Raw genomic sequence first — 20475 nt, forward strand, 5'->3', positions numbered from 1 at the left:
CCATAAAAAAGGATGAGTTTGTGTCCTTTGTAGGGACATGGATGCAGCTGGAAACCATCATTCTTATAAAACATCTTTTAATTTAAAAATGATAAACAATGAAAAACTGCAAAGAAATAGATTGAAAACTTCACAGTTGCTTTGGCCATTTTTTGTGACTATGTTATTTTTATAATGAAAATTGTTGTGAAAAGTAATTACGTGGAAAAGAAAAACAAATAGCAAACCATGGCATTAGTTCCTGCGACCTGCATCTTTGTATCAGCCTCTTGGCAAATAGGGAGCCCTTTGTGAGGTGTGATTAATAAAATCCGCTGGATGGATATTAACACCACCACACAATGAACTCAGTGTTGCTAATTCTGAGGCCAGTATTTCCACAGGACTCAGTTGATGGAATCTTCCTGAATGTGTTATTTATGGTACCAAATGAAAAAAGACCTCATTTACCAGCCACACTCTAGGCTGCAAAGAGACACACAGATTTTTATGCAGGTTCTTCATTTTGTTTTTGCCCCATTTACAACCAGCATCTTTGTAGCAACCCAAGTTAATTCAGGGCCCTTTTTGCTGCATTAGGTCCTGGGCCTGGGATCACTAAGACCTTTGAAATGTAAATAAAGCTCCCAAACCCCCATTTCACAAATACTGGGAAAGCCAGGCTCCTTCCCAAATTTCCAGGGGAGAAAGGGGCGTGTTAAGGTTCCTCCCAGTCGCCTCTAGCTTCTCGTTTCGGAATCCTTGTCCCAGATTACTGATGTCTCACTGCATTATTTTCCTGAATTTGTGTCTCCTTCAGAAGGGATACCTCCCACCTCAAGGTGTGAGAAATTGGGGCATGCGTGGGAGGGATGGAGGTGGCTACATTACTGCACCCGAAAACCTCCTAAAGATGAAGCTCTGCCGGGCGCGGTGGCTCACGCCTGTAATCCCAGCACTTTGGGAGGCCGAGGCGGGCGGATCACGAGGTCAGGAGATCGAGACCACGGTGAAACCCCGTCTCTACTAAAAATACAAAAAACTAGCCGGGCGTGGTGGCGGGCGCCTGTAGTCCCAGCTACTCGGGAGGCTGAGGCAGGAGAATGGCGTGAACCCGGGAGGCGGAGCTTGCAGTGAGCCGAGATCGCGCCACTGCACTCCAGCCTGGGCGACAGAGCGAGACTCCGTCTCAAAAAACAAAACAAAAAAAACCCAAAAAAGATGAAGCTCACATATCCTTGCAATCAAAGCCACGGTTGTTAAACGCCCTCTGCTCTCCTTGCCGGCAGGAACTTCCCAGTGCCTCTTTCCCAAGTGGAACCTTGCCTGTCATTTTGTTTGTTTGTTTGGTCTGGGTTTTTGTTGTTGTTGTTGTTGTTGTTGAGATAGAGTCTCGCTCTGTTGCCCAGGCTGGAGTGCAGTGGCTTGATCTTGGCTCACTGCAACCTCTGCCTCCCGGGTTCAAGTGATTCTCCTGCCTCAGCCTCCTGAGTAGCTGGGACTACAGGCACACACCACCATGCCCGGCTAATTTTTTGTATTTTCAGTAGAGATGGGGTTTCACCGTGTTAGCCAGGATGGTCTCCATCTCCTGACCTCGTGATCCGCCTGCCTCAGCCTCCCAAAGTGCTGGGATTACAGGTGTGAGCCACCGCGCCCAACCTTTGTCTGGGGTCTTTTAGTCTTTCACTGTCAGGGACTTTGAGGAAGTGTATTAAACAGGACAATTTTGTTTTCAGAGTCTTACTCTTGGCTTCGCCCCACGAGCTATGTTTTTGTTTCTAAAACAAAAATAAGGTTTATCAAAACAAGATGATCCTTAAGGGTTTGGCTGAAAAAGAGTTCTCTGTGCCAAGTGAAACTATGCCTGCGGAAGTGAAATTCTCACCACCCCTTCTACTCTGCACCAGACCTGCCACCAGCCTCACTCCCTGAAAATCTAGTCTGGGAATCAGAACAGATCCAGAACAAAATTGAACCATATTGTGCTAGGGGTCCAATGAATGATGCAAGCAAGAAATGTTGTAGGCATTGGTATGGCATGCAGGAGAAAACTAAGGCCTGATAGTACCTGCTCAGAAAAGTTAGGAAACGACAGGAACAGAAACTGAGTTTCAATAGCAGCGTCTCTGAACTGGCTTTTTGTATTCTCGGGTTGATTTTGCAGGCTGGTAGCAGTTCCCTGTCTAGAAGATACAATGGCCCCAGAGCCATCAGCTGCTTCCTGGAGGAAGTGGTGGTGGCTGGGGAGGGGGTTGTAATTCTGCTGCAGGCGAATTGCCAAGGACGGAGGGAGGGCTGTGTTCTCCTGACTGAAGATGGAAGTAAAGGAACATTCTAACTGGGCAAAACCCTTCAATCCTAGCCCAGCTGAGCAGGGAGCTGATTTTTGAAAGCAGACCTATACCGACAGCCACCTGTGCCGTATGTGACCTCCTATATTAAGAAACAGTGGAAAAAACAGAAGTGAAAGAAGTAGAGAGCTTCCCACAGTGCCAAGACATCCTTTAGGTCAGCTTTAGAAAGAAATCAGCTGTGAGCAAATAACACCTAGCGCAGTGCTTGGTCCTCAGCAGCTACTCAGTTAAAGTCTGTTAAACGGATTGTGAGCAAATAGCACCTAGCACAGTGCGTGGTCCTCAGCAGCTACTCAGTTAAAGACTGTTAAATGGATTGTGAGCAAATAACACCTAGCGCACTGCTTGGTCCTCAGCAAGTATTCAGTTAAAGTCTGTTAAACGGATCAAGGATAACTGAACTCAGGAATCTAAGGAATAAGCATGATATAATTAATGGCAGCTCTGGAAATCCTTAAGATTTCCTTGGGTTTCACCCCTGGCTGAGATGATACCACAAGGGAAACTCCCTATTGCCTCCTGCAGCCCTGCCCTGAGCTGAGTCCCATCTGCAGGGCGTGAGGGCAGGAGGGGCTGCAGCATTTGCTGAGGATGAGTGAGCTCATGCCACAGCTTGGAGAATGGAGGCATGAGCACAATCATGTTCCCGAGGGCAGGGCTGAAGCCCCCTCTCTCCATAGACGTGTCTTACTATGACAAGGGACAAGTTTTTCCTCCACTTTTCCCTCCACTCCTAGGTTCAGGTCAACATGAGGGTGACCATCGCCAAGGTCAGTGTATTTGGTGGGAGACCAGGGACCATTTCTGGCAATGTGAGGCATCTCGTCTTTCAAATGCTCACTTCACAGCAGTTGCAAATGCCCTGAACTTTTGCAAGGGATGTTCTAAGAAAGGGAACAAATAAGGATGAGAGGAAACAACTATCAAATCCTCAGAGTCAGGTTCCATCAGAGATCCAAGCCCTCATGTGGGAGTGGCCCCCTGTCCACTGGCTTCCTCCGAAAATGGCACCAGGGGAGTCAGACACTCCATGGCTGGGCTGATTGTCTTTCCAAGCACAAATTGCCAGCCTATGGAAGTGCAGGGCACATGAGAGAAGAGAGGATGTATTCAAGGACATAGAGTTCTTATTTATTTTTACTTTAGAGAACTGTCCACAATGCATTTCCACCCTGCTTTCCCTCTGTGGCTGCTACTGTAGCTCTTATTTACACCATCATCCTTTAAAACAAGGTGAAGTGGATGTGGGACTCAAAAGAATGAAATCATGCAGACTTGAGCACACCGTTGTTCAGCAGAGGTGCCCTTCCCAGCCTGCCTGGTGCTGTCAGAACCATGACTGGAGAGAGGGCCTCCCGCTGTCCTCAAGTCCTTCCTGGGAGGTGTCCATGTCTATTTCATTTGTGCTGATCCCTGAAGGAGACACAGAGGGCAATGGAGTAACTCTTGGTGAAAACAATGGGAATGCTTATTTCAACGTTTCAATGGAAGTCAGAATTTTCTGGTCAATTTGCAATATAATTTAACCTAATACAAGCCTGCTATTAGAATTAACTAGATAGAGAGAGGGATCGTGAGCAGGGAGATGGCCCATTTGATCAGCAGAGCTTCTTGAAACTTGGATATGGTAAGAGGGTTGTGTGTCACCCTGAGTGACAGAGGTGGCCTCACTTGGTATTGTGTAAAATCACTAGCTGATGGTGTATGGATGATGTCACCACTGACATGTACATATTCCTGTCGTCTCTTGCCTGCAAACTGATGGTGAGATATTCATGGTAAAAATGATTTCTCATGCGTCTTTCATGCTTAACAAAGTGTTGCATTGACTTTTGCTTATTTTGTGGATGTTTGCCAGTGAATCTTTGACCCAGAATTGGAAGCAGAACCGAGACAGGCTGGCTAGTCTCACCCAAACCACTGGTGTAGATTTGCACTGAGTGGAACATATCCACTAATTAGCCTACAGATAAAAATTCTTAGGAGATAAACTTCATTATGGAAAATTCATTAAATTTTTATAAATATTGAGAAGGGAAATAGTGTAGCATAATCCTCCTGTATTCATCATCCAGTTTAACAATTGTCACCTCATACCCAATCATTTTTCATCTGTACTGTCCCCCACCTGGGTCGTTTTGAAGCAAATCCCAGACATGGCATCATTTTGTCCATAAATATTTCAGTATGCCTCTCTAAAATAGTAAAGCTCTTTACAAAATAACCTTAATATCAAAATAATGAACAATAATTACATAATGTTATCAGATAGTTATTGAATTTTCCAGTTTTGCTGATTATCTGATAAAGTTTTTTAACAGTTTGTTTCAACTGGCACAATCAGGACTTCACCAGAGCAGGTAAAATCACTGCGATGATTCTTGTGTTCTGAAGTCTCTTCTAATCTCTACTGTTTCTCTTTCTTGCCACCTGTTTGGAATGTTGTGAGGTACATGGATGTGCTTTGGTCAAAGAATAGGCCGAGGCGGATATCCAGGCCTGCATGACTCAGTGAGTTTCGCATGCTAGCACATACCCCCACTTGTTATATAACCCGTTTGTGTAAGTTCGTACTTGACTCTGAGCCACTATTGTCTGTAAAAGGTGTGACTGTCCTGGTGACGCTGTACAGAGGCTCTTGGCTCTTGGGGCTCAGCCTGCCTCAACATGACTTAACATGGCGGGCACCCTGGTTCCCAGAGAGAGAACCGGAGCTGTCCGTCCTGCAGATGGACACAGCGGAGCCACAGCTCGGCTCGCGCTGGTGCCCAGAGAAAGTGAAGCTGCTGACCCTGAAGGCAAGGCAGAGCTGTCCGTGCAGCTGCAGATGTGGGGGCAGCAGGAGCTGAAGAGCCGGAGCAAACAGCTGAGATAAGAGCTGACAATGTGAGAGAAGCTGCTCATGAAAGAGCTAGTGTGAAAAAGTTGTTAATGAAAGCGGTCACTGAATAAAACCATATTCACCTGCCTACAGCCCCCCAGGTGTTCTTTCTGTTCATCCACTCACTCCCCTCGGACTGCAGCATGGGCTGGACCTGGACCCCAGGGATCTGAAAAATGTGTCTGTTAAAGAAATACAATGTTTGTCCTGTAGAACCTGAAATTTGCTAATTGCATTTGTGTGGGATCTTTGAACGTGTGTCTCTGTCCTCTGTATTTCTGGTAGTTAGATCTCGGGTTCCATGTCTTTGTCAAGAATGCTTCACAGATGCTGTGTGTACCTCAGCTGCAGGACCCTTATGCTTGGTTGTTGCCCATGATTACCATAGGTTATTTCATCAGAGGTGGCAAAATGGTGATTTTCTAATTTTTAAATCATTTTTTCCTTTATTTTGTTTGCTGGAATACTTCTATAAAGAGAAGCTTTCCCTCATCAACTATGTGATGATATAAGGTACGATTTATATAAAGTCAGATACATGCTGGATTCTTTTCCCTTACTGACCAATTTTTAAAACAAGTGGGTTTCCTAGTCTCCTCCAATCAGTGATTTTGATACAGAATGGCTGGGCTCCTGGCTAAACCCCCACCCTTGGGCCTGGAACTGCAGCCCTAAGTGAAAACAGCTGACCCCATTTTCCACCCAAATGTTGCCTTTTTGGCCTGCCATGCCTCTATCCTGTGCCCATAAAAAGACTTCGGCTGGCAGAGCAACACAAGTGGCTGATGCAAGCAGTCAGGGATGCAAGCTGCTGAGGGTCGGGGATACAAGCGGCTGAGCGCCAGAGACTGCAGATTGACGTGGCTAACTTCAGACGGTGCAGCTTCAGGGAAAGAGCACCTTCTTCCCACACCACCCCGTTTCCAATTCCCCATTCTGCTAAGAGCCACATCTATTGACCAATAAAATCCTCCACAAACACTATGCTTCAATCTGTTCCTGTGACCTAATTCTTCCTGGACACCAGACAAGAACCTGGGTGCCGAGAGGGCAAGGGCTTGGCTGCTGCCGCAGGGCCTGCGCAGAGTCTGCTCCCATGAGAGAGGAGCGACCAGCTGTTTCCAGCATTTGTTCCTTCCAGTCCCACCGCTCAGCTCACCTGCTCACACACTCCCTCTCGCGAGGAGTGGCCAGCAGCGGGCTGAGTGAAATGAGCCACTCTAGTTCCTGCCTACAAAGGGTGTCAAGGTCAAGGGAACAATCCTGTCTCAATTTGTTGTAGTCAATGTTGCTCTCGGTTTTGAGTATCGGTATGAAGAAATGGATTTAAACATAGGAATGTGTTCTGTTCCATTGCTATTTGTATTCTTACTGATGCTCAAGTGGTCACTTTCAGCAGGAGGCAGCCTTAGCGATGTAACATAATGGCTTTTTTGTATGTAGTGATGAAAGTTATGTGTGGTTGTGTAGACATCATCTATGATGACCTCATTCAGAAGGGCCCTCAGTGACAGCTTCTCATGTGTAAGGGACTGGCCAGATCCCATGCCACGAGGAACTTCTTTATGGCCTCATCACCTATTTGTCTGCTTTATTCACACAAGTGTGGTTCAGGTGAATGAATAAATGGATGGGTAAATTTCTGGAGGCCACCAGGCAAAAGTTACATTTTGTCAACTGCTCCTGAATACATGTGGTATAACAACCATGTGTAGTCTTAATAAGACACTAAGCTGAGGCAGTGAGGTAGAAGCGGCAGGCAGGAAGACAGTAAAAATATGTGTTGAGGCCAGGCGCGGTGGCTCACGCCTGTAATCCCAGCACTTTAGGAGGCCGAGGCAGGCAGATCACTTGAGGTCAGGAGTTCGAGACCAGCCTGGCCAAGATGTTGAAACCCTGTCTCTATTAAAAATACAAAAATTAACTGGGTGTGTTGGTGGGCGCCTGTAATCCCAGCTGCTCAGAAGGCTGAGGCAGGAGAATCACTTGAACCCCAGAGGTGGAGGTTGCAGTAAGCCAAGATCGCACCAGTGCACTCCACTCCAGCCTGGGTGACAGAGCGAGACTGTAAAAAAAAAAAAAAATATATATATATATATATGTGTGTGTGTGTGTGTGTGTGTGTGTGTGTGTATGTGTGTATATATATGTGTGTGTGTGTATATATATATGTATGGAGTGCCTGTTTTGTGTAAGTGGGGTTCTAGCCACTTAAGATATACCTGAACAAAACAAAGAGCCTTGCTCTCGTAGAACGTGTGTTTCTACCTGGGGAGACCGTCAGTAAACCATCCACAAGATAAATATAGCAGATGCTGTTAGAAGCTGATGGCGCTATGGTGTGTTGTGGAAAATAGAGAAAGTAGAGGGAAGTGAGAGGGATTGCATACACTAGGATTATGATTTTACACAGAAGGGTCAGTGGTGTCATTTTAGCAAAGATCTGAGGGAGGTAAAGGAATAAGCTATGCAGAAGTGTGGGAGACGAATGCTCCGCGTACAGGAAATGACCAATGCCAAGGCCCGAGGGTGGCAATGTATCTGCTTTGAGTTCTAGAAAAAGGGGTATATTGTACATTGCTCTTTGTGATTCACTTTTTGTCAAACATTATGCTTCTAAAATGAAGCCGTATTTTGGAGTATAGCTGTGGTTAATTAATTCTCATCATTGTATAGTATTCCATTATATTAAATACACCACAATTTATTTAGTCAATTAACATTTGGGTGATGTCTAGTTGTTTTTGCTATTATAAATGCTGCTATGGGCCAGGCACAGTGGCTCATACCTGTAATCCCAACGATTTGGGAGGCTGAGGTAAGAGGATCAGTTGAGCCCAGGAGTTTGAGATCAGCCTAGGCAACAGAGTGAGACCTCATCTCTACAAAAATATTTTTTTAAAAATTAACTGGGCATGGCAATGTGTACCTGTAGTCCCACCTACTTTGGAGGCTGAGGCAGGAGGATCACTTGAGCCTTGGAGCTTGTGGCTGCAGTGAGCTATGATTGTGCCACTGACTCCAGCCTGGGTGATAGAGTGTGACTTTGTCTCAAAACAACAACAATAATAATAACAATAACTGAAATGTACTCTGTGAACATGAATAACTACAGTCATTTTCACTGGCCAAAGAGAAGGGGACAGGTGTAGGCTGAGTTCATGCCCAGGAAAACTAAGTGGCACTGCAGTTTCAAGAAAACTGCACAGAAGCATGAATGAAGGGACAGTGGAAAGGATGCTGAATGATCGTGAGACACACACTGATACAGCAGCTGCTATAGCAACTTATTTATGTTGGGAGTGGCTATTGATTTCAGCAAAACAATGCCACTTGTCCATAACTGTAATTTTGACAACTTAATTTTCATTGGTTTTGTAACTTTGTCCTTAATTTTTAAATCAGTTTTTGTTTTATAGTTATAAAAGAACTACCCACAAAAGAACATTATTATAAAAATAGTAAAGTCCACACCCATTTAAGAATCTTTCTTTTTGGTCGGGCGCAAGTGCTCACGCCTGTAATGCCAGCACTTTGGGAGGCCGAGGCGGGCGGATCACGAGGTCAGGAGTTCGAGACCAGCCTGGTCAATATGGTGAAACCCCATCTCTACTAAAAATACAAAAATTAGCCAGGCATGGTATCGGGTGCCTGTAGTCCCAGCTACTTGGGAGGCTGAGGCAGCAGAATCACCTGAACCCGGGAGGTGAAGGTTGCAGTAAGCCAAGATCACACCACTGCACTCCAGCCTGGGTGACAGAAACAGAGTGAGACTCTGTCTCAAAAAAAAAAAAAAAAAAAAAAAGATTTTTTTTTTTTTTTTAAATTTAGAAGAACCATTACTGTAGGTGGAGAGAAAGTAATGAGATGTTTTTGGTAACTTACTCAACATCCATCACCTCTCTGTCTTACTCCATTTGTGCTGCTAGAACAAAATACCTAATTTGTAATTTAGGTAATTTGTAAACAACAGAAATTTATTGCTTACAGTTCTGGAAGTTGGGAAACCCAAGGTCAAGGTGCCAGCAGATCTGGTGTCTGGTGAGAGCTACTACTTGCTCTGTCTTCACATGATCAAAGGCGCAAACACTCCCTCGGCTCTCCTTAACTCCCATTCATAAGGGCGAAGCTGTTATGACCTAATCATCTCCTGAAGTCCCACCTCTGAATACTATTGCATTGGGGGTTAGGTTTCAACACATACGTTTTGGAGGGACACAAACATTTAGACCATGACACTCTCCTTTTCTGCTTCCTAATACAGCCTTGATTTTGTTTAGCTATTTCATCTCCCCTGTGCAGCCTCAGGTTTAGGGGAGACTGCCTCATCCACTCTTCAAGCTCCCGATGGGCCCCAGCCAATTGTGGCCAGCTCATATAACTTGCCAGTGGTTGGTTTAAACATGAGCCTATGATGTGATTTTGTCCAACAAGACCCAAGGGATAGGCTGCTGGGGTGTTCCTAGGAAAGATTTCTTCACTTTTAACAAGAGATACAAAGAAATGTCAACCCCTATCTTGTTTCTGTGAAACCGTTGTGTCTGGACGTGTCACTTAAAACTCCTTCAGCTACCTTGTAAGCACAGGGAGAAGGTGGAATGCAGGGTGGGGGAAGGCGGGGTGGGCGAGCAGGGCGAAGGAGCAGAAAGGTGAAAATGATCCTGAGTCCTGACTTTCACGGGCATGAGCCCTGGAGAGCCTTATCTCCTGACTTTTGTTTCAGGAAATGGTCGGCTTCCCCTGACCTTTGCTCCATTGAAGGCGAGTTTCCATCACTTGCAGTTCAACGCGTCCTAACTGGCACAGGGTCCTGTAGGGTCTACTCGGGGATGTGCCCTGGGCTCCTGGCCCACTTCCCACCCCAGGCTTCAGCTCCTGCAGGCTCATTATCCCAGCACCTGGCACAGGCCTGGCAGCCAGTGGATATTTAGTAAATAGCTGCGGACGAGGGATGCATACTAGATTGTAAGTAAAGGGCCCTAACCTGTTGGCCATACACATGAGATGGGCACATGAGGCCTCTGCGGGCCCCTTTCGGAGGCAGCAAAGATACTGGGTGTCTGCGTTCTCAGGCAGCACCAGTCTAAAGAAAGCTGCAGCTCAACATAAGTTACTAAACACTGGAAGCCAACCGAGTAGAGGCCCAACGCTGAATGGCAAATAACATAATGAAGAGCAAATTAGAACGATTAATAGAAATGCAATCAGAAGCTCTGCAGGAATAATGGAGAATAATAGATCATAAATGAAGTACGGGATTGGCGCGACGTGTGTATTTCCAGCCCAGCAGGCAGCATGCTATATTCACGCTTCACGGCGACAATAGCAGAGCAAATAGATGTGATTTTACAAAACAATGGACCTAACTAAGCACGCATATTTAGTGCTCTTCAAAAAGGAGGAGGGAGCCACAGCTGACTAAAACAATTTGATCTTCTCTCCATTGCCAGCTGGAGATTTCAGAATGAAGCAAAAATGAATTTTTATCTTTTTCACGTTAACTTTGTAAAAATTGCTTTTATTCCCCAGGTGGGGTGGGAATCTTAACAGAAGACGTAACAGCTCTAGATATAGTGTGCAATTGTAAGATCTGCTTAGTCAGTTTCATCACGTAGTAAGCATGCAATTGATATTATTTCCTTTTCAGATGAAGTATGAAAAGAAAATGTATGGAAGTCTAATTCATAGGCACTGTGGCTTTGCAACCTTAAATAAAACTCTAGTAGGGCACAGAGATAACAAAACCAAACACACAGAATCTAGGCCTTCATACAGGCTCTGGAATGAACTCTGCCAAGAAGAAAAAACCAAGCACTACCTTCTCCCAAGAGTGGTTCTTTTTTATTTAAAAATAAATGATGTAAGCGTTTGTTCAAGATAGATTTTGAGACCTGCAGGAAAGACAGGCAGGAAACCTGGGGGACGGTGGGCCCCCCAGTCTGAAGATCATTTCTCGTGCTCCTGACAAGGTCACCTCTGCTCTGCTGGGAGGCAGGTCCTGCCCTGGCTATGGAGCAGGTCCGGAGGGCTCTTCACTGGAGGGAGAATATCACGGCTGGCCAGAATTCTGACCTCTGGAAGCCTGATGCCTGAAAATTATACCCCAGGAACTCACTGATTTTGTGAGTTGCCTGGTTGGTTGGAAAAAATTATTTGACTCTGGTTGACAGAAAGTACCAGTGAGAAGTGAAACCAGCTGGGCTTCTGGGTCAGGTGGGGACTTGGAGAACTTTTCTGTCTAGCTAGGGGATTGTAAATGCACCAATCAGCGCTCTGTATCTAGCCGGAGGATTGAAAATGCACCAATCAGAATTCTGTAAAAATGGACCAATCAGCACTCTGTAAAATGGACCACTCAGCTCTCTGTAAAATGGACCAATCAGCAGGATGTGGGTGATGCCAAATAAGGAAATAAAAGCTGGTCACCAGAGCCAGTGGTGGTAACCCGCTGGGGTCCCCTTTCATGCTGTGGAATCTTTGTTCTTTCACTCTTAGCAATAAATCTTGCTGCTGCTGACTATTTGGGTGTGCACCACCTGTAAGAGCTATAACACTCACTGAGAAGGTCCCCGGCTTAATTCTTGAAGTCAGCCAGACTGAGGAGACCCACCAGAAGGAGCCAACTCCAGACACACCAGGATTAGGAGACCAGGCTGCCAGCTTGGGCCTGTGCTTGGTTCCACCAGTTGTGTGATTTTAGACAAGTTGCTTAAACTCTCTGAGCTTTAAATATCTATATGTAAACTGGGATTAATAAATAATACATCTTAGGGGGTGTTGAGAAGATTAAATGAGTTAATACTGATTGTACAGCACTTAGAATAATGCTCAGCACGTAGCATGTACTTACGACTTCACCTGTCATTCTTTTAGCTGTTTTACGGCAAATCCAAGAAGCATTCTAGTTTAAGAGTGTCAGAGCCACACGGATGTTTACACCTCCATCAGGGCTATAGACCTCATGGCACAGCTGGTCTACACAGAAGTGGATGGAAGGGGATGTCTGTGCCTCAACCCCTTGAAGATCTATCATTTTACTGCCTAGAGAAAAAATGAGACAAACCACAGTAGAAAATGTCAAGTCTTGCTTATTGGCCAGGAAAGTGTGTTAGGTCACAGAAGCCCTCCCCAAGACTGGCCTAAAACAGACAAGGTTCATTGTCTCACAAAAGGAGCCTCTAGGAGGACAGGCCAGAACTTTTGCAGCTGCTCCAAGAGGCCTCAGGGACTGAGTCTCACGGTGTGTTTTCCTCTTCTCATCCTGAGCTGATTGGGTTTCCTTTCAGTATTTTTTCTCTCACAGTCACAAGACAGCTGCTGTTCTGCCAATAGTCACAACTGCATTCCAGGCGAAAGAAATGGAGAGTATACAGTGGAAAAAGAAAGTGCTTTCCTATAGAAGGGTATTTCCCTTCTTTTTCGGGGAGGGACAGCCACTCTAGGGATTTCCACCTGCATCTTACTAGACAGAACTGTCGTATTCTCCCCCATCCCCACCAGCCCCTGGCTGCAAGACTCTGAGAAATGGAGGATTTTGGATTTTCAGCTTCTAGAACAAAGCAAGGCAAAGGGGGGAAAGGGTGGGAGTGATTTTAGGGATACAATCTACAGAAGTGACCACACGTGACAATGCCACAGAGGAATAGTCCTGCCTAGATTTGATTTTTGAATCACTAAAACATTGCTTAACCTTCTACCACAAAGAACTTTCTGGGTGGAAATGGTTTCTGTCCTAGAAAATGGGCTAATAGTGTTGTCTTCGGGGGCCCTGCATGGAATCCTGACATGGGAGAAAATATTTCCTCTTGCAATTGTATTCCGCAGCAAAAGATTAGGCTTCAAATACAAATTCCCTTGAAACGGACAATACAGGAAGTTAAATTTAGACATAATAGAGTAACTTATAGAGCAGAAAATGTCCTGAGACAGGTATTTAGCGAGCAGAGCTGCACTGAGAACAGGTGCGGAGGCAGGTACGGCCTTAACAGCAAAATCTGCTGCTCCACAATGTTGCCCAACCAGGGCATTTTTGTCAACTCGGCGCTAATGTAGATTTATTTTAGGAAACTAAAGATGGTCATTTATCACAGAAAGTAGGTTAAAAACAAAAGAAGCCCTTTGTTCAAACCAAGTCTTCCAGGTCACCCTGGTGCATCTGACAGCTAAGGGCCTGGCTGTCGTGGCTGCCGTAGGGAGACGGTTGGAGCCTTGTCTACTCCCTCTCCCCTGCCTTCCACATCAACTCTGGGTTCTGGATGTTTCTGTCTTTTGGGGTTGGCATCAGTAGTGAGCACAGCTTATGTGCAGGTACAAAGTGTTTTAAAAGATTTTTTTTTCCAACTGTTTTTCACAAGAACTATTTATTTTTTTTGTAAGAGAGCCTTGCCCTGTCGCCCAGGCTGGAGTGCAGTGGTGCGATCTCGGCTCACTGCAACCTCCGCCTTCTGGGATCAAGTGATTCTCCTGTCTCAGCCTCCTGAGTAGCTGGGATTGCAGGCACATGCCACCATGCCTGGCTAATTTTTGTATTTTTAGTAGAGACAGGGTTTTGCCACGTTGGCCAGGCTGGTTTGGAACTCCTGACCTCAAGTGATCCGCCCACCTTAGCCTCCCAAAGTGCTGGGATTACAAGCCTGAGCCACTGTGCCCAGCCCACAAGAACTATTTTTATTGTCAGTGAGTGGAAGAAGTGATGAGTGATTTACTTGTGTTTCCCTGGGGTCACAGGGTCCAGAGTGATGTGCTGCAGGACTTAGAACTCACAGGCTGCAAACTTGTTGCCTTCCCTCTGAAACAGACCCCAAATTTGGTGCACATGTGCATCAGTGAGCACGTCTTCAAAATGCAGATTTGGGGCCTAACTCTGGCTATTTGGCTTCAAAATTCTTGGATGGGGCCTGGAAATCTATATCTTCCACAAGGAGCCCGGGTGGCTTTTACTGATGTGGGACAGAAACCACACTTTTGAGAAACCTTGTTCTCTAGCCTGGTGTCTTAGCCCATCTGTGCTGCTATAACAAAGTATCTGAGACTGGGTAATTTACAAATAATAGAAATTTACTTCTCCCAGTTCTGGAAGCTGGGAAGCCCAAGATCATGGCACCAGCAGATTCGATGCCTGGTGAGGGCTGCTCTCGGCTTCCAGGGTGGCACTTTGTTGCTGTCCTCACATACTGGAAGAAGGAGAGGCCAAAGGGTATGGGAAGGGTGAATTCTCTCCCCTAAGCTAGTGTGCCTCTTTCACCACGTGAAGACATAGCAAGAATGTGTGAGTAGCCCTCACCGGACACCAGATCCACCGGCACCTTGATCTTGGACTTGTAGCCTCCAGAACTGGGGGAAATAAATGACTGTTGTTTAGAAGCCACCCAGTCTACGGTGCTCTGTTATATGGTGTGGGTGGACTAAGATGCTCACATGGCAAAGTGGCTTGCACTAGTCAGGCACAGCTAGAAAAGCAGAGCTGGGATTCAGACTCATGCCTTGTTCCAAAACTAGAACCGTGACCCCTTGTTTAGATGGCTTGTGGACTACTCACTGTACTGAGAGTACCACTTTACTTCCAGATTCTGCCCTATATTTTCACTAAGTGAATACAATCTCAAGCATAACTTCTAGAATTCAGCATTGCTTCCTTGTATTTCCAGTTGCCCCAGACTAAATTTATGGGTCCCAATGAAGTCCAGATGAAGAGGAGTGTCAGTGGAAGAATAACAAGGTTCATAAATTCGGAAAGGAGAGCTTCGTTTCTTATAAAGGGTCGCAGCCTGCCAGGTGGCCATTCTGACAGGCAGAAAGCATAGCCTCCGGCCAGAATCCAGAAACAGACACTTCAAGGGTGGGAAGAATAAGGAAGTTATGCTGAGCATCGTGGCCAAATATACATATTCAATAAGCTACAGGAAGTTCATAAATATTTATGAGTGAGGTAACCTGCGCATGCGCAACCGGGCACTATGCCTCTCCACATTCAAAAAAATGGCAGCGTCAACATGATGGGTGGAGTATTCGCCCTATGACATCAAAAGACGAAGAGGGGACACAAAATCCCTCTCTGTGCATCCTCTGTAGACCAGCCGGAACCACTCTGTGGTTGGCGGTCTCTTCTCTGGAAGGAACACTGATGGGCTGTTTCGTCCAGACTTCAAAAGAGGTGCAGAGGTAGGCGGTTCGTTGATATCTGGGTGGTCTTTCAGAAGGGCTGGTTTCTGTTTAACCTTAGGGAAGAAAGCCTAAGGGCGGTTAGCAGGGGCGTGTCCGACCTCCCAACTGTCATGGTGGGGAACTCAGTTTTCATTTCCCTGGGATACCCCTGGCCAAGAGGGGATTGGTTCAGTTGGTTGAGAGGCACAGGATTTCATTTTCATTTTTCACGGTGTTAGTGTGGAAAAAACACACAAGCTCAAAGTGCTTTCTCCTATTTTCTCACTCAACAACACAACGATCAACGCAGATGAAGACTTCTGTGAACAAATGCGGGAGATTTCTCCCCAGCTGCAAACAAGCAAGCAGTTCTTCAGGGGACAGACACCAGCTGGGTGTTGTCTAATTCAACTAGGATGCTGTCCATCTGGAGATAGTGTGGGATCTCACAGGGCTCAGTCTCCAAGGCCGCCCTCCTTATCCCCAATCACTAGTCGCAATTCTGGCCGTCCAGAACTTCTGACCTGTTAGCTTCAAGTTGGGGTTCCCACAATCCCCTCTCTGGGTTTGATTAATTTGCTGGAGTGGCCCACAGAACTCAGAGAAATGCATTTACCAGTTTACTCAAAGGACGTTACAAAGGATACAGAAGAAGAGATGTGTAGGGCAAGGTATGGGGGAAGGGGTTTGCTACCCTCCAGGAACCTCCACCTGATGAGCTGCCTGGAAGCTCTCCAAATTCTGTTCCTTTGGACCGTTTATGGATGCTTCATTATGTAGGCATGATTGACAAAACCATTGGCCATTGGTAATCAGCTTAACCTCCAGCTCCCTCCACTCCTTGGACGTTGAGGGTTGGAGCTGGAAGTGCTGATCCTGCCTTGGTCTTTCTGGAGAACAGTCCCATCCTTAAACTGTCTGGGAGCCCAGCCATCAGTCAATTATTAGCATATGAAAAGACATCATAAAAGTCAATTATAGAAAGACATTTGGAGATTCCAAGGATTTTAGGAGTTGTATGCCAGGCAACAGGGGATGAAGAACAAATATATATTTCACAATATCTCCCCTTGAGATGAGATTGAGAAATAAAATAGATTAGAAAACAGATTTTATACCAGCATAATCAAAATAAATCTTTGCCAAATTCAGACACAACTCAAATGTCCACTGACCTTAAAAACAATGACAACAAAACCAACAACTGTAAGATCTTCCACTTTCATGGCCAGGATGGGTAGACCGCAGTGGAAGCCGGGGTGTGGATGCCATGAGCCCGTCGAGAGCAGGATTTATGAAGGAAGCAGCTTCTGGAATGTACTGCAGGTCTCAGTAGGCTGTGTGTCTCGTGAGACCAGTCTACCTTCACTGGGCTTGTTGGCAGCTTGGCCTCGTGCCCCTGGACACATGTGAGGTGAAGATGGCAAAGAGATTCACATGCTAAGAAGCCACCGTGGCCAGGCCGGCCTGTGCTGGAGTTTAGTGTCTGTCATGTCGGGGTGTGGCACCTTTGCTTGCAAGCTAGCCTTTACATACCCCTGTATTTCATTGTTTGCTTTTGTTTTTTCCTTTAGTTGCCTAGTAAACATTTCTACTGGAAAACCTCGCCTCAGAAGAACTAAGAGGAAAAGCAGTGTCCACACCCAGGCCAGCCTCGCCAAGGAGGGCAGAGGTTCCCCTCGAGGATGGTCTTGGTCAACGTGGCCACAGCTCCTGCTCCAGCTAGCACTCAGAGGAGTGCTAGGGCCCCAGGGAACACGGGGGGCAGTCGTGCACCCTCAGTGAAGGCTGCTCTGTAGACAGAACCCCAGGACTTCTCTCCCTCCTTCTTCAGCTCTCTGCCCTGTTGCTCTGCACAGTCACAGCACTTGTCACTTACATGTCTGTTTACCTGACTCCGTGCCAGCCTGTCATTGTTATTTTGGTATCCCCAGCGCCTGTGTGGTGTGTAATATGTAATGAAGGTTCTCGCATGAAACCAAATGGTGGGCATTGAAGTAGGGGAGAGGCTGCATGAGCAAAAGGACCATTACCCTCTCTCTTCTACCAACTGGGAGGCCAACAACTTGAGGAGATGGGCTGCCCAGTGATGGGAGGACAGCATGGTGCAGCCTCCCTGGAGAGCTTCCGTAGGCCTCAGGCTGCTGTGAGGGAGCTTAGGGTGATTAGCTGTTAAACTGTTGCTCTTTTGAAAAAGTTGAAAGAGCACTGTGAACTCTGTGCTCAAGTGCATTTGACTCAGGAGGTCTTTAAGGGGGGTGAGTTTGGGGAATGCTTGCTCTGGGAGAGAATTTGGGGTGCAACTCCATGCGTGTCTGTGGGTCTCTCCACAAGATGGCACTCGTCTCTTGTTCTTAGCTCCTGCTAATGAAGTTTGTAATTTTTAAATCTGCAGAGCAATGAGGATGACTTCCGTTTCCTGTATGGGCAACTTACATGTTTTATTTCCCTGGGAACCTGGGCCATGGTGAGGTACATGATTAGGTACTGAAGTCTGGTGAGCCCTAGGGGGCACAACGTGGTTGCACATCCTGCAAAACCGGGCTCCCTAAGTTAGTTTAAGCACAGGCATTTGGAGTGGTCGCTAGGGTGACCTGTTTGAGTAACTTGCCCTATTCAATGCTGGCCTCGGCTAGTGGGACTGCTGCCATGATGATGATGATGATGATGATGATGATGATTATTATTATTATTTTGAGATGGAGTCTCGCTCTGTCACCCAGGCTGGAGTGCAGTGGTACAATCTCAGCTCACTGCAAGCTCCGTCTCCCAGGTTCACGCCATTCTCCTGCCTCAGCCTCCCAAGTAGCTGGGACTACAGACGCCCGCCACCACGCCCGGCTAATTTTTGTATTTTTAGTAGAGACGGGATTTCACCGTGTTAGGCAGGATACTCTCGATCTCCTGACCTTGTGATCCGCCCGCCTCAGCCTCCCAGAGTGCTGGGATTACAGGCGTGAGCCACCGCACCCGGCACCATTATTTTGTATTACTGTAACAGTCACCGGTCACACTGACTTTGTCTCTGAACACAAGCCTGGGCTTGCTTGTGATTAGCAGTGTCAATCTGCTAATTGGAGATGGATTCTTGGTCTCTGAACTTCATGAGAAAGATTCTTGGTCTCTGAACTTCATGAGAGGAGTTAAAAAAAATTGCAGACTGAGGTACCCAATATAAACCATGAGGAGACTCCTTTGGAAGTCTTTTTACCACCCCTTGGACACAGGGAGTGCACTTACTCATGGGATTGTTGTATTATCAGAAGTAATGTACTTTATCAAGTCTCTTTCCTTCAGTACAATCCTTCCAAGAGGATGCCGCCCAGGCATTTATAGGATGATGAGGCAAATTCCAATGATGCTAATCTGGCCTCATTGATAGATCTCCAGAATCTTCCAGTTGACCCCAATTTTCACCAGTCTTGAGAAAATTTGCAATGGGCCATCCTTCCCCCTTCCTCATGTGGTGCCACAGGGCTAAACACTCGATGGTGCTGGACATGTTTGTCATACTTGATGTAGCAATCTCATTTCATACAAAGGCCACAGGGTAGACAATTCCCAATTCAAAAACATTTAAAACAGTATGCATGTAGGCAATCTTTGCAAATGTCCCCAACTAATGACAATAATCTGTCATGTTTCTGCAGGGCCTTATAGTACATGTGCACTTACATCTCCATTAATCCCGCCTACAGTCCCATCGAGACAACGGGAGACAGATTGTTAGGTCCATTTTGGAGAGGAGGAAATGAAGACTCGAGAAGGTCATGATTTCTACAAGGTCACAAAGCAGGCAAGTCTCAGAATTGGGATAAAAACCTACGTTGCCTGAGTCTTGGCCCACTCCTTCATTCAAATCCTTGGTTGTTTCTGGGTGCCAGGCACTGTTTTAGCTGTTAGGAACACAGCAGCAAAACGATTGTCAATTTGCAAGAGAAAGATCTTTGGTCTCTGAACATTGTAAGAAGACTTAAAAACAAATTGCGGGCCGGGTGCGGTGGCTGGCCAGGATGGTGAAACCCCATCTCTACTAAAAATACAAAAATTAGCTGGGCGTGGTGGTGGGCGCCTATAATCCCAGCTACACAGGAGGCTGAGGCAGGAGAATCCCTTGAACTTGGGAGGCGGAGGTTGTAGTGAGCCAAGATCGCGCCATTGCACTCTGGCCTGGGCAACAAGAGCAAAACTCTGTCTCCAAAAAAAAAAAAAAAAAAAAAAAAAAGGCTGGGCATGGTGGCTCACACCTGTAATCCCAGCACTTTGGGAGGCCGAAGTGGGTGGATCACCTGAGGTCAAGAGTTTGAGACCAGCCTGGGGAACATGGTGAAACTCCGTCTCTACTAAAAATACAAAAAATTAGCCAGGTGTGGTGGCAGGTGCCTGTAATCCCAGCTACTTGGGAGGCTGAGGCAGGAGAATCGCTTGAACCTTGGAGGCGGAGGTTGCAGGGAGCCGACATTGCGCTATTGCACTCCAGCCTGGGCAATAGCAGCGAAACTCTGTCTCAAAAAAAAAAAAAAAAATTGTAGCCTAGCAACAAAGTATAAACCATGAGGAGAATCCTTTTACCATTTCTTAAGCTTTCAGACCACCCCTTTTGACACAAGGGATGCACTTATTCCTGGGATTAGTCTGTTGGGTGGGGTGCAGTTTTAAAAAGGGGGCTCAGGTGACATTCAAACAGAGGCCTGAAAGTGGAAGAGGTGAGTCATGCAGAATTCTTGAGGAAGAGCTTCCAGGCAGAGGGAACAGCTGTCACAAAGACCTGCCATGGAAGGGCCTAGTATGTCCCAGGAAAGCGCTGAGCCATCTGCTGAGGGACCTGGAGGCCACAGTCTGACCTCGGCTCCTCTTCTGACCAAGACGAAGCCATTAGAGGGCTTCAAGCTGACATGTGCTATGATATTTCTGACATCTTAACAGGGTCACTCTGGGAGATTTCCTTACGATATAAATTGTCAATATAATCCAATAAAACAATGGCTCAGAGAAAAAGAGTACTACATGACTGTTACTGTACGTCTCACAGTGAGGTGACAAGCACAAGCACTGTCTGTGGGGTGCCTGCCTTGGGCCAGGTAGTTGGCGGGGGCTTTCTTTACCCACAACATT

General features: G+C 46.3%; 1 long non-coding RNA gene across 2 annotated transcripts in view; it reads left to right on the forward strand.

The window, feature by feature from the left end:
- The window catches only part of LOC144340585 (uncharacterized), a 149330-nt gene that overhangs the window by 125093 nt on the left and 3762 nt on the right, over window positions 1-20475 (forward strand). For both annotated transcript variants that reach the window (XR_013416853.1, XR_013416854.1), the window contains exon 3: window positions 19059-19156. This is a non-coding gene — a long non-coding RNA (uncharacterized LOC144340585). The remainder of the gene's footprint in view (window positions 1-19058; window positions 19157-20475) is intronic.

The sequence above is a fragment of the Macaca mulatta genome, chromosome 4 (genome assembly GCF_049350105.2).
Source record: "Macaca mulatta isolate MMU2019108-1 chromosome 4, T2T-MMU8v2.0, whole genome shotgun sequence".
NCBI classification, from domain to species: Eukaryota; Metazoa; Chordata; class Mammalia; order Primates; family Cercopithecidae; genus Macaca; species Macaca mulatta.